The sequence below is a fragment of the Chiloscyllium plagiosum genome, unplaced genomic scaffold, assembly GCF_037043375.1.
Source record: "Chiloscyllium plagiosum isolate Xiang-an unplaced genomic scaffold, Cpla_swu_hap1 HiC_scaffold_27, whole genome shotgun sequence".
NCBI classification, from domain to species: domain Eukaryota; kingdom Metazoa; phylum Chordata; class Chondrichthyes; order Orectolobiformes; family Hemiscylliidae; genus Chiloscyllium; species Chiloscyllium plagiosum.
In genome coordinates, this window is record NW_028270165.1 from 86,916,807 (window position 1) to 86,931,373 (window position 14,567).

The 14,567-nt window shown below is 45.4% G+C and overlaps 1 pseudogene; it reads right to left on the reverse strand.

The window, feature by feature from the left end:
* Window positions 1–7,595: 7,595 nt before the first annotated feature.
* LOC148144876 (uncharacterized) overlaps window positions 7,596–14,567 on the reverse strand; it is a 79,100-nt pseudogene continuing 72,128 nt past the window's right edge.

Sequence of the window (14,567 nt, forward strand, 5' to 3'; positions counted from 1 at the left end):
CGAACCTGCTCAGCTTTTCCAGCGGCTCCTGTTCTTGTTCCTTCAGCCGCCGGCGCCATTCCTCTCCCACACTCAGTAACACTGTCTTTGTCCGGCCGCGGGACCTACACTGCACATGCGCCAGCTCACGGGGGGGCGTGGTCCAGACAATGTCGTCACCAACTGAGGGGGCGTGGTTGGGAGAGCCCTCCAACCAATAGGGGACAATGGGGGTTGGTTTTCCCCGCCCCCAGCCTGTTCAGGAATGTTACTCCAGACCTTTGGAAGGCTGAAACATCGGGAAACTTCCAGACACAAAAAAAGGGATTTTCAAAAATGAATAGAAATAGGTAAAGTAAATTACGAAAGAAGTCTAGCATAAAATATCAAAACCTTCTGTTGGTCTGCCAAAGGGAACAGTGTTGCTAAAGTAAATGTTGGTTCCTTGAAAGATGAAACAGGTGAGTTAATAGGGGGAACACTGAAATGACAGAGCTGCTAAATCAATACTTTTCCTCAGTTTTCACGTTACAGGACGGCAGTACCATTCGTATTGGAACGAGCAAGTCAAAGGCTATAGAAAAGGTAGAACTGAAACAATCAACGTTGATAGGTACACTGTTAGGATTGAGGGCAAACAAATCCCCTGGGCCTGATGGCCTACATCTTAGGGTACTAAAGGAAGTGGCAGTGGAGATTGTGGATTCATTAGTTACAATATTCCAAAATTCCCTGGACATGAGAAAGATTCATTGAGTTTATTTAATACAGAGATAGGTAGGTTCTTGATTGTCAAGGTGATCAAAGAAAGCGGGAGAATGGATTTGAGAAACGTTTCAGCCATGATTGAATGGCTTAGTTTCTGCTCCTATATCTTAGGATCTTATGGTTCCAGTGGATTGGAAAAATGCTAATGTAATATCTGTATTCAGAAAGGGAGGCAGGCAATATGTGGGAAATTGCAGACCAGTTAGTTTAACATCTGTTGTTGGGAAGGTGTTAGGGTCAATTATCAAGGAAGCAATATCAGGACGTTTGAAAAGTCAAAACTCTATCCATCAGAGTCAGCATGGTTTTATGATGGGCAAATCAGATTTCACTAAGTTCTTCATAGATGTAACAAGTAGATAATAGGGGTCCTGTAGATGTAATATATCTGGCTTTTCAGAAGGCATTTGCTAAATTGCCACAGAAAGCGTTAACTCGCAAGGTTAGATCATATGCGATATGGGCTGATTTATCAGCTTGGATAGGTGGCTGGCTGATGGGCAGAAGACAGACAGTCAAAATTGATGGCTTTTCTTTCTGGATGGCAAGATGTAACTAGTCAGGTGCCACAGGGTTGGGTCCTTGGACCCCAGCTATTTACAATCTACATTAGTGACTTGGATAAACGTATAAAAGGCTCATTTGCCAAATTTGTGGATGACACATAAATAGGCGTGATGGTAGATTGCAATGAGGACATATGAACCTTACAAATGGATCTGGATAGGTTAGGAGAGTGGGCCAAAATGTGGCAGATGGAGTTTAAGGTGGATAAGTGTGAGGTCATGCATTTTGATCAAAAACAAAACCAGCAAAGCAACCTATTATCTAAGAGAGGGTTTGGGGTGATCTGGTGCAGAGGGATCTGGGTATCCTCATTAATGAGTCACAGAAAACTAGCATGCAGGTACAGTAGATAAGTAAGAAAGTGAATGCAGCATTCGCTTTTATCGCTAAAGGAATAGAACATAAAGGGAAGGAAGTGTTGCTGCAACCAAACATAGCATTGCTGAAATTGCACCTGGAGGATTGTGCCCAGTTTTAAACTCATTTCCCCTTATATGGTTATGGTAGGGGATTTAACTTTCCAACCATAGACCAGGACTGCCATAGGTTTAAGGGTTTAAATGGAGAGGAATTTATTGAGCGTGTTCAAGAAAGATTTCTGACTGAGTATGTGGATATATATATATGGAGAAGGTGCAAAACTTGACCTACTCTTGGGAAATAAGGCAGGACAGCTGACTGAGGTGTCAGTGGGGGTGCACTTTGGGGCCAGCGACCATAATTCTCTTAATTTTAAAATAGTGATGGAAAAGGATAGACCAGATCTAAAAGTTGAAATTCTAAATTGGAGAATGTCTCATTTTGACAGTAATAGGCAAGAACTTTCAAAAGCTGTTTGGGGGCAGATGTTTGCAGGCAAAGAGACGGCTGGAAAATGGGAAGCCTTCAGAAATGAGATAACGTGAATCCAGAGACAGTATATTCCTGTTAGGGTGAAAGGAATGTCTGGTAGGTGTAGGGAATGTTGGATGACTGGAGAAATTGATTGTTTGGTTCAGAAAAAGAAGGAAGCATATGTCAGGTATAGACAGGATAGATTGAGTGAATCCTAAGAGTATAAAGGTAGTAGGAGTATACTTAAAAGGGAAACCAGGAGGGCAAAAACTGGACATGAGATAACTTTGGCAAATAGGGTTAAGGAGAATCCAAAGTGTTTTTACAAATACATTAAGGACAAAAGGGTCACTAGGGAGAGAATAGGGCACATCAAAGATGAGCAAGGCAGCCAATGTGTGGAACTACAGGAGATGGGGGAGATACTAAACAAGTATTTTGCATCAGTGTTTACTCTGGAGAAGGACATGAAAAATATAGAGTGTAGGGAAATAGATTGTAACATCTTTAAAAATGTCCATATTACAGAGGTGGTGGTGCTGGATGTCTTGAAACACGAAGGTGGATAAATCTCCAGGACCTGATCAGGTGTACCAGAGAACTCTGTGGGAGGCTACGGGAAGTGATTGTTGGGCCCCTTGCTGAAATATTTGTATCATTGATAGTCACAGGAGAGGTGCCAGAAAACTGGAGGTTGGTTAACGTGGTACCACTATTTAAGAAAGGTGATAAGGAAAAGCCAGAGAACCTGACATCGGTGGTGGGCAGGTTGTCGGAGTGAAACCTGAGAGACAGGGTTTATACATAATTGGAAAAGCAAGGACTGATTAGGGATTGTCGGCATGGCTTTGTGCATGGGAAATCATGTCTCACAAACTTGATTGAGTGCTTTGAAGAAGTAACAAAGAAGATTGATGAGGGCAGAGCAATGGACACGATCTATATGGACTTCAGTAAGGTGTTTGACAAGGTTCCCCAAGGGAGACTGGTTAGCAAGGTTAGATCTTATGGAATACAGAGAGAACTAGCCCTTTGTATACAGAACTGGCTCAAAGGTAGAAGGTGGTGGTGGAGAGTTGCTTTTCAGACTGGAGGCTTGTGACCACTGGAGTACCACAAGGATCGGTGCGAGGTCCACTCCTTTCTGTGTTTTTTATGCAAATGATTTGGATGTGAACATAGATGTATAGTTAGTAGGTTTACTGATGACACCAAAATTGGAGGTGTAGTGAACAACGAGGAAGGTTACCTCAGATTACAATGGGATCTTGATCAGATGTGCCAATGGGCTGAAGAGTGGCAGATGGAGTTTAATTTAGATGAATACGAGGTGCTGCATTTTGGAAAAACAAATCAGAGCAGCACATCTACACTTAATGGTAAGGTTCTAGGGAGTGTTGTTGAACAAAGAGACCTTGGAGTGTAGGTTCACAGTTCCTTGAAAGTGGAGTTGCAGGTAGATAGGATAGTGAAGGTGGTGTTTGGTATACTTTCCTTTATTGGTCAGAGTATTGAGTATCGGATTTGAGAGGTTATGGTGTGGCTGTACAGGAGAATGTTTAGGCCCCTTTTGGAATAAGTGTACAATTCCGGCATCCTGCCTCTTGGAAGGATGTTGTGAAACTTGAAAGGGTTCAGAAAAGATTTACAAGGATGTTGCCAGGGTTGAAGGATTTGAGCTATAGGGAGAAGTTGACTAGGCTGAGGCTGTTCTCCCTGGAGTGGAGGCAGCTGAAGGGTGACCTTAGAAGTTTTATAAAATCATGAAAATCATGGATAGGGCGAATAGGCAAGGTCTTTTCCCCCAAGATGGAGGAGTCCAAAACTAGAAGGTATAAGCTTAAGATGAGAGGGGGAAATGTTTAAAAAGGAACTAAGGGGCAATGTTTTCATGCAGAAGGTAGAGTGTTATGCAATGAGCAGCCAGAGGTAGTGGTGGGTACAATTACAACATTTAAAAAGGTGTCTAGATGAATAGTTCATATTTAGAGGAATATGGAGCAAATGCTGGAACTTGGAACTGGGCCAGATTGGAACATCTAGTCGGCATGGATGAGTTGAATGAAGTGTCTGTTTCTGTGCGTGTGACTCTATAAGTCTATAACTGCTATGACTGAAACTGAACCTTTTTTACTGATAATCTTCCTGCTGGATTTTTTTAGTGCACCCAGTTTCAGTCGATTTCTGGTGGGGAAAATTGGCATATGTCCTGTATCCTGGAAATTCTGAAAAATAAAAATAAATAATTCTCTCTGTGAATGGTACAATCCACACCCAATGATGTGAATGGTACAATCCTCCCCTCCACAACCCTCCACCTTTGAATGATGCAATCGTTCCCCTCTGAATGGTATAATCCTTTACTCCCCCACAGCCATGAAGGGTACAATCCTCCCAAATCTCAATGGTACGATCCTTTCCACACCACCCCGAATGAATGGTACAATCCTCCCCCTGAGCTGGGATTCCCCAATCCCTTTCTGTTTCACATTTCCGAAGCCTTTCCCATTTTGAGAACAGTCTCTGTTTCTGGTCTTCCCACCAAAGTGCATAACCTCAGACTTTACCACATTGTATTCCATCTGCCCCTTCTCTGACCATTCTCCTGGCCTGTCCAAGCATTCTCAGCATGGACCCCTTTGGAACTCCAAAGACCCCTTTATGCCAACTCTCTGCCTTCTGCCAGTCAGCCAATCCTCTATCCGTGCCAGTACCTTGCCCCTACACCAGGGACACTTATCTTACTTAGCAGCCTCCTGCACGGCACCTTGTCAAAGGCCTTCTGGAAATCCAAATCGCTCACATCCACTGGCTCTCCCTTTGTCTAACTTACTCATTACCTGCTCAAAGAATCCTAATAGATTTGTCAGACATGACCTCCTGTTGTCAAAGCCATGCAGACTCGGTCCTGTTTTAACATGCACCTCCATATACTTCCCACTCTCACCCTTCATAAAACCTGTTAAGTTTACCCATTTTTACCATAAATACGTTGTTCTGCTCTTTAAAATGAATTCAAGTTTAAAGATTTCATATTATGTATGTACACTACCTTTGCCCCTCATAATATTTAGCACAAGGTATGAAACTGACTGTGACTGCATCAAGTAAAGGAGTTAGTAATAGTGAGAAAGGAGTGGCTAAATATCTAAACCTACCCATGCAACGGTCAAGAAGGCACAACAACACCTTTTCTTCCTCAGAATGCTCAAGATATTCAGCATGTCCATAATGACACTCACCAACATTTACAGATGCACCACAGAAAGCATTGAATCTGGGTGCATCACGTCCTGCTACGGCAACTGCTCTGCCCAGGACCGGAAGAAATTACGGAATGTGCTGTGCACAGCACATTCCATCACGGAAGCCAACCTCCCACCCATGTAATCCATCTGCACTTCTCGTTGTCGTGGAAAGGCTACCAACCTCAAAGACCCCTCCCACCCCGGGAATGATCTCCTGCACCATCTTCTGTCAGGCAGAAGATACAGAAGCTTGAACACATGTACCAACAGGTTCAAGAATAGCTTCTTCCCTGCAATTATTAGACTGCTGAATGGAGCTCTCCAATTTGAAATCTAATGTTGCTTCTGCGCACCTCTTGTGCAGCTGTAACCCTGTATGCCTCACTCTGTCTAAGCGCAGTATGACCTGCATGTCCTTGGTTTGCTTGGATCTGACTGTACTGCTGATAAAACAAAACTTTTAACTCTACTTAGGTACATAGCACAGTATGGCACTCGATGCAGTACCGGCCCTTTATCCTACTCTAAGATCAGACTGACCTACATACCATTTATTGTACTAACTTTCATGTACCTATCCAAGAGTCGATTAAATGTCCCTAATGTATCTGATTCTACTACCACTGTTGACAGTGCATTTCACACAGCCACCACTATCTGAGTAGAGAACCTACTCTGACATCTCCCCGAAACCTTCCTCCGATTACCTTAAAATTATGCCGGGAGTGTGGTGCTGGAAAACCATAGCAGGTCAGGCAGCAGCCAAGGAGCAGGAGAATTGATGTTTTGGGCATAAGCCCTTCATCATGAACGAGGCTTGTGGGCCGGGGGTGCTGAGAGATAAATGGGAAGAGGGTGGGGTTGGGAGAGAAGGTAGCTGAGAATGCCATAGGTAGATGAAGGTAGGTGTATGGATGTGTGTGTGTGTGTGTGTGTGTGTGTGTGTGTGTGTGTGTGTGTGTGTGTGTGAGAGTGAGAGGGGTGGGGGTTGGGGTGGCAAGATGATAGTTCGGAGGGGGTTATGGTGCAGATAGATAGGAAAAAATGATGGACAGGTCAGAAGGGGCAGCGCCAAGTTGGAGGCTTGGGACTGGGATAAAGTGGGGGAGGTGAGGAAACTATTGAAATCCACATTTGTCCTGTGGGGTTGCAGGGTTGCAAGGCAGAATATGAGGTGTTCCTCCTCCAGGCATCGGGTAGTAACGGTTTGGCGATGGATAGGTTGGAGAAGTGGGTGGAGCTGATAGATTGAAAAGTTGATGGACAGGTCAAGAGGGCGTGCTGAGTTGAAGGCACGGGACTGGGATAAAGTGGGGGGGGGGGGTGGAAAATGATGTCTAGCATCTGCAGTCCTCATTTTCTCCTCCTTAAAATTATAGACATTTGTAAGGGGCATGGATAGGGTGAATACCCAAGGTCTTTCCCCAGGTAGGGGAGTCCAGTACGAAAGGGGCATAGGTTGAAGGTGAGTGGGGAAAGGGATCTGAGGGGCAACATTTTCACGCAGAGGGTGGTGCGTGTATGGAATGAACTGCCAGAAGTGGTGGAGGCTGGTACAATTACAACATTTAAAAGGCATCTGGATGGGGATATGAATAGGAGGGGTACAGATGAACATAGGCCAAATGCTGGCAAATGGGTCACCAGATTCATTTAAGGTATGGACTGAAGGGTTTGTTTCAGGCTCTACAACTCTATAACTATGTCTACATAGTTGGAAACCAATTTCACAAAATGAGGAATAGGTCATTCACCCCTTACAGCCTGTCCTGAGCTGTGGCCTAACTGCACATATTCCAGTGCAAGTTTCAGAAAGATTTCAGCAGCTCTTAAAAAATTGAAATGTGTTTAGACTTCAATGATGTTTCTGAATATATCATTTTAGCTATTCTCAATTTTAAAGATAAGAGTTTCGAGTGAACACAGCCCACACCTCCCAGTGCAGCCAGTAACATTACAATGTTGATGAAACGATGCAGTACCTGTACTCCTTAAACATTTACAATTTCTAACGATACTAGCTACTCATTCACTGCTCCACCTGATACACGACATTAGAAACTTGGTGCAGGAGGCTGGAAGAAATGAGCAGCTTTAAAACAAAAAACCATCTGGAGCTCAAAGCTTTCAATGAGAGTCTGAGCCCAGCAGTAAGTTCAGGTAACCTTTATTGTGACCCAACTTTGTTACAGCTTCAGATCTCCCCCAGCAAAAAGATGTAGAGAAAGTAGCTGCTTTTTAAATAGCTCAAGGTCAAAGCGCACACACTCCCCCGCCCCCCCCCCACCCCACCTCACTTTCTTTACTATCGGTCAGCACAGAGTTGTCCCTTTTTAATTGGATCCTTGGTACAGCCTTAACCCGTGGGGCCGGGAACGGGGGCAGTGTGGAGTGAAACAGACTGCTGTGGGTCTGGAGTCACGTGTAGGCCAAACCAGATAAAGGATGCAGCTGTGACGACTGAGTTAATCCTTTCCCACAACGGCAGTGCCCTTCCCTAAAAAGGGCGTGAATCAGATTGGGGTTTTCTCTCCCCTTCCCCCCCACCCACAGAAAATGGTTTCATCGTTAGATTCTGACCGTATTCCAATTCCGCCATCTGCCGCAGTGGTATTCAAACCCAACAGATCCCAGAACTGGGTTAATAGTCCAGTCGATAACTGCACTCGGCAGTCGCTTTGTCAGTCCCCCTGCGATGGCACGTGAAGTCGCTGGTGGCTCCGGAGGTGGGAGGAGCGGGTGAAAGCCTTCCCTCACTCAGGGCAGCTGAAGAGCCTCTCCCCTGTGTGGACTCGCCGGTGGGTCAGCAGGGAGGAGGAATCGCTGAAGGCCTTCCCGCACTCGGGACACCAGAAGGGCCTCTCACCCGTATGGACTCGCCGGTGGGTCAACAGGGAGGAGGAATAGCTGAAGGCCTTCCCACACTCGGAACATTTGAAGGGCTTCTCCCCCGTGTGGACCCGCTGGTGCCTCAGCAGGGAGTAGGAATAGCTGAAGGCCTTCCTGCAATCAGGACAGCTGAAGGGCCTCTCCCCTGTGTGGACCTGCTGGTGGGTCAACAAATTGGAGGAACGGCTGAAGGCCTTCCCGCACTCGGGGCAGCTGAAGGGGGTCTCCCCCGTGTGGACCCGCTGGTGCCTCAGCAGGGTGGAGGAATCGCTGAAGGCCTTCCCACACTCAGGACAGCTGAAGGGCCTCTCCCCCGTATGGACTCGCCGGTGGGTCAGTAGGGAGGATGAATCGCTGAAGGCCTTCCCACACTCAGAGCAGCTGAAAGGCCTCTCCCCCGTGTGGATCCGCTGGTGCCGAAGCAGGGCAGAGACCTGGGTAAAGCCCTTCCCGCACTTGGGACAGGAGAATGGCCTCTCCCTGGTGTGGATGCGCCGATGAATCTCCAGGTCAGACGGAGTACGGAAGCCTTTCCCACAGTTACCACACTTCCACGGTTTCTCCATGTCCAAAGCTTCAGCCACAAGCAAACGCATGTACTGCCTCTCACTGCTGTGAGTTCCTCTTTCCAGGCCGTATAACTGTTTCAGGCTCCACTCTAGTACGCAGCAACGCAGTCCCACTGATAATGAAAATGTACTGAAATAGGAACTAAAAAGCTTTGCTCCTTCACACAGAATTGTAATCAAAAATCGTGGCTGTCCCAATCGATTGAGAGACTGTCAGATATTGACGTGAAAGCGAGGACCGCAGATGGGGGAGAGTCAGTGTTGAAAAGTGCGGCGCTGGAAAAGCACAGCAGGTCAGGCAGCATCCAAGGAGCAGAAGAGTCCACATTTCAGGCATAAGGCCTTCATCTGTTCATTTTGAAACTTTTGTCTTCGGATCTTCAAATACTCTGGAAAAAGAGATTACAAAAGTCATCGCTGTCAGTGCAGGGTAGAAATTCAGAACAAGCTATTCTACTTTCTGTGGAGCATTCTTTTTTGTTATTCCACAAAATTGAAGCAACATCCTTCTCTCCCTCTCCCCCTCTCTGTTCTCACTCCGCTCTAAGTAATTCTCCTGAAGGTGCTGATTCAGGATCAGAACAGCAAAAACGTCAAGATTTACATATTGGATAACTCCACCTGAAAGTTAACATCTTTCACAACATTGGGATACTGCCGAGAGTGAGCAGGTCTGATGTTGGGAAGCAAAACAAAATGTGTCAATTCAGGATGAATCGGGAATGCAGCTTGAGGAATAACCAGACATGTCAAGGTATTAACACAGACACTAGAGAGAAACTGAACAGAAGAGACGTGGCAAACTTTAGTAGAAAGCCAGAATCATTAAGATATACCGCACAGTAACAGACCCTTTGGTCCAATTCGACTATGCTGACCAGATATTGTAAATCAATTTAGTCCCATTTGCCAGCACTTGGCCCATACCCCTTGGCCAATCCACCCCACGTTGCACATCCCTGGACACGATGTGTAAGTTAGCATGGCTAACCCACACAAACCTGCACCTCCTTGGGCATGATGGGTACTTTAACATGTGCAATCCACCCTCACCTGCACATCCCTGGGCACTATGCATAATTTAGCATGGTCAATCCACCCGAACCTGGGCAAAGGTTAAAAATCACACAAACCCGGGTTATAGTCCAACAGGTTTATTTGGAAGGACCATCGTTCAGAGCACTGCTCCTTCATCAGGTGGTTGTGGAGAATAAGACCATAAGGCACAGAATTTATGGAAAGACATTTGTGGCCTGCCACTGAAATGATATATCGGTCAAATCTGGATTGTTAAGTCTTTCATCTTTTAGAATGGATTGCAGGTATCATTAATATGTAAATCCCAGAACTTCCTGTAAGGCACCCTCTCAAGATAACATAAGGCTTTACAACAAAAGGTGGCATCTCAGCTCAGACAATGCATTAAAGGTATGAGGTCAGAGTTTGCCTGTATCTCAGTCGTGAGTCAGACTGGTTCTATTTTCAAAGCCGGAATTTATAAAATATTATCTGGATTGACTGCCTGCATGAACTGCCGAGTCTCATCCACCAGCTGAAATGACTGGATAGGGAGGGCTTGATCCCCACAGTGCAATGAATTCCCACTTTCCACCAAAATCCCAAATATCCATGCTCACTCAGTTGCTCTCTCTCAAATCAAATATTTCATTGTAATTTCTTCTGCTCCCAGTAAGGGCAAAACATCTTTGAAAGTTGCTCTGAAAGTCCAGTCTTCACAACCAGACTCCTGCTTTCACCGAAGACAATTAGTCATACAGCATGGAAACAGACCCTTTGGTCAAACTCGTCTGTGCCAAACAGATACCCAAAATTAATCTAGTCCCATTTGCCAGCATGTGGCTCTTATGGTTCTAAACCATTCCTATTCATGTACCCAGCCAGATGCATTTTAAAGATAATTGTACCAGCCTCACCACTTCCTCTGGCAGCTCGTTCCATACGTGCACAACCCTCTGCGTTAAAAAGTTGCCCCTCAGGGCCCTTTTAAATCATTCCCCTCTCACCTCAAACATATGCCCTCTAGTTTTGGACTCTCCTACCTTGGGGAAAAGACCTTGGATATTCACCCAATCCATGCTCATTATAAACCTCTATATGGCTGCCCCTCAGCCTCCGATGCTCCAGGGTAGTTCAAACCCTCCAAGTCTAGCAACATCCTCGCAAATCTTTTCCGACCCCTCTCAAAGTTTCACAAGTTCTTTCCGAAAGCAGGGAGACCAGAACTGGACGCACTATTCCAAAAGTCACCTTCCCAATGTACAGCCACAACATGATCTCCCAATGCCTATACACAATGCTCTGACCAATAAAGGAAAGCATACCAAACACATTCTTCACTATCCTGTCTACCTGCGACTCCACTTTCAAGGAGCTATGACCCTGCACTCCAAGGTCTCTTTGTTCTACAACACTCCCCTTCACTGTGCCAGTCCTGCCGGGATTGCTTGACCAAAATGCAAAACCTCATTTCTCTAAATTAAACTCCATCTGCCACTCCTTGGCCCATTGGACCATCTGATCAATTCTAATTTATAGTGATTTCTGCTTCCTCTCATTCTCTCGAAGCTGAAAATCTCCATCCCACACACTCTCCCTCCCTTCTCACTTTGTAGAACCTAATCCCTGCTGTATCTCATCCTGAAGGGTCTGGTTCATGCTGTTTAACAGGCCCACACTCAGGGGAGATCTAATTGAAACATTCAGAATACTGAACGGCCTGGACAGAGTGGACGTTGGGAAGATCTTTCCATTGGGAGGAGAGACTCGGGCTCGAGGCACAGTCTTAGAGTAAAGGGAAGACCCTTTACATTGGAGGTAAGGAGAAACGTCTTCAGCCAGAGAGTAATGAATCTTTGGAATTAACTGCCACAGAAGGCTGTGGAGGCCAGGTCACTGAGGATATGCAAGACTGAGATAGATAGGTTCTTGAGTATCAAGGGGATCGAGGGTTACGGGGAAAAAGCAGGAGAACGCGGATAAGAAACTTAACAGCCACGATTGAATGGTATGAGCAAACCCAATGGGCTGAATGGCCTAATTGCTGTTCCTATATCTGATGGTCTCTTGCTGTCCTGGACACAAACTGTATGAATCCAAGTAAGATTCTGTTAATCCATTTTTTAAGATTAGAATCAGTCTAACCGTTGTGGTACAGACAGCCTCACACAGGGAAACTCACACCTTCAATACGTTATCTGGGACAACATGATACCAATTGGGAATGTAACTTTTAAAAAAGGTTTTGCTATTTACATATGAAAGAACTAAAACCAACATGGTTATTCTAAAAGAGGAGAGACTTAACAACAATCCAGGTCTTTTTCAATATATAATTTCAGTTACATCCCACTGTAAACTTTTGCTATAAATTCAGTGTCTTACAATGGTATTCTTCACAACCACCCGATGAAGGAGCAGCAATCTGAAAGCTAGTGCTTCCAAATAAACCTGTTGGACCATAATCCTGTGTTTTTGATTTTTAACTTTGGACACAGAGCGTGAGAATTGGGAGCAGGAGTTGGTCATTTGGTCTTTGGAGCCTGAACCAGCATTGAACAGACCATAACTGGATATGAATCTTCCTACATCTCGGTGGATAGGCTGGGACTTTCTTCACTGGAGCACAGGAGGTTGAGAAGTGACCTTATAGAGGTTTATAAAATCATGAGAAGTATACATGAGGTGAATGGCAGGTGTCATTTCCCTCAGGTGGGGGTTTCAGGATTAGGCAGCAAATTTTGAAAGGAGAGAGGAGAAAGGTTTTGAAAAGACTTGAGGCAGCTTTTTTTTTTTAAATACAGTAGTTCACGTGTGGAATGAATGTCCAGAGGAAGTGATGTTACTTTCAAAAGACATTTGGTTAATTACATGAATAGGAAAGGTTCGGAGGGATATGGGCCAAACACAGGTAGGTGGGACTAGATTAGTTTGTGAATATATTCAACGTGGTCTAGTTGGACTGAATGGTCTGTTTTTTTTGCTGTATGACTGTAACTGTTCTGTACTTGTCTTAAAAACATTTTCTTGCTTTCTCCCATAAACATCCACTTTATTGTTGCTCAAAACTCAGATGAACTCAGCCTTGAATATATTCAATGACCACTAACTGCAGGAAGGCATCCACAATTCTGAACACAATTCCTCTTGCTAATATACCACTTGCCTTGCTGATTGCTTGCTGCACCTGTCTGACAACTGGCAGTGACTGGTGTAGAAAGACACTGAGCCCCCTTTCTACATCCACATATCATTCCCTATTCCCTTGTGCCTGAAACATCGACTGTCCTGCCCCTCAGATGCTGTCTGACCTGCTGTGCTTTTCCAGCGCCACACTTACTGACTCTAATCACCAGTATCTGCAGATCTCACTTTCTCCACATCTCAGTATATCACCATTTAAATAATACACTTCCTTTCTGCTCTTTTTCACAACTTCACATTGTTGTACTCTTTTTCTCATGTTTTCCAATTGTGGTCTTCTCTACATTGGGGAGACTGAGCATAAACTTGGGAACGGTTTGCTGAGCATCGCAGGCAGGTCCACAGAGGTTGACTGGACCTCCCAGTCACTACCCACTTTAATTCCCCTTCCCCCTCCCTTTCTGAAAAGATTATCTTAGGCCTTATCCATTGCCACAATGAACCAAACAGCAAATTGGAGGAACAACACCTCATCTTCCGCCTGGGCAGCCTATAGCCTAGAGGACTCAACATTGAGTTCTCCAGTCTCAAATAACCTCACTTCCCATTCTCCCTCCCCCCTCCCCCTCCTCCCAAACGACTCCCTTCTCAGCTCCTCCCCCTCATCACTCATGAACCAGATTTATTCCTCCCATTCACCAACCAGGTCAGACCTTTCACCTATCCCCAATTCACCACCCTGCCCCAAGGACACTCTTTATCTGCACCTATCCCCAATCCTGAAGAAGGGTTACACCTGAAACATCGACTTCTCCACCTCCTGATGCGACCTGGCTTGTTCTTCCAGCCTCCTGCATGTCTATTTTGCCAATTGCGACACAGACGTGGAGCAACGTTTCTAGAGTCTGTCCACCCCGATTCACTGCCTTTCCTTTCAGTTGCTGCAAGTCAACAACTGAAGCCCTGAATGAAAAAAAAAGAAATGGAAAAGGTGGTGAGAGAAGAGAGTGCCGTACTCACAGATGTTGGACAGAGGAAGGAGATTGCAGTCTGGGGTGAAGCTCAATCTTCATTCAGAGAAACAGGAGCAGTAGCAGCAGCTTCAGAAACTCAGAGTCCAACTTCCGCATTCAGACAATGGGGTGGCTCTGATTGGCAGGAGGACTAGACTCTTTCCGGTCCTCCTGTAATTCCTATTGGTCAATCAAAAGAAGATCGCGCGCCTTTTTGTGCGGACTGCGATGATCATACCCAGTGTTTTTGCTGACACCCGGCGAGCATGCGCATGGCTTGCTGACACCGGCAAACATGCGCTGTATGCTCTATCGGATGCTGGTGTTCCTGACAGATTTTAAGTGTCCAAATGCCAATAGGAAAAAAAGGGGTCGAGCCACAATACGTTTTCCCCGTGGTTCGACATTTTATTGCTTTTGCATTTTGTCTCGCTGCTCAACCTTTATACGTCTTTTACCCTTGTTGAGAGAGTCTCCCCGTGTGCTGACTATGGGCAGCGCTTTAACCAGTTACACACACTGAAGAAACATTACACTAT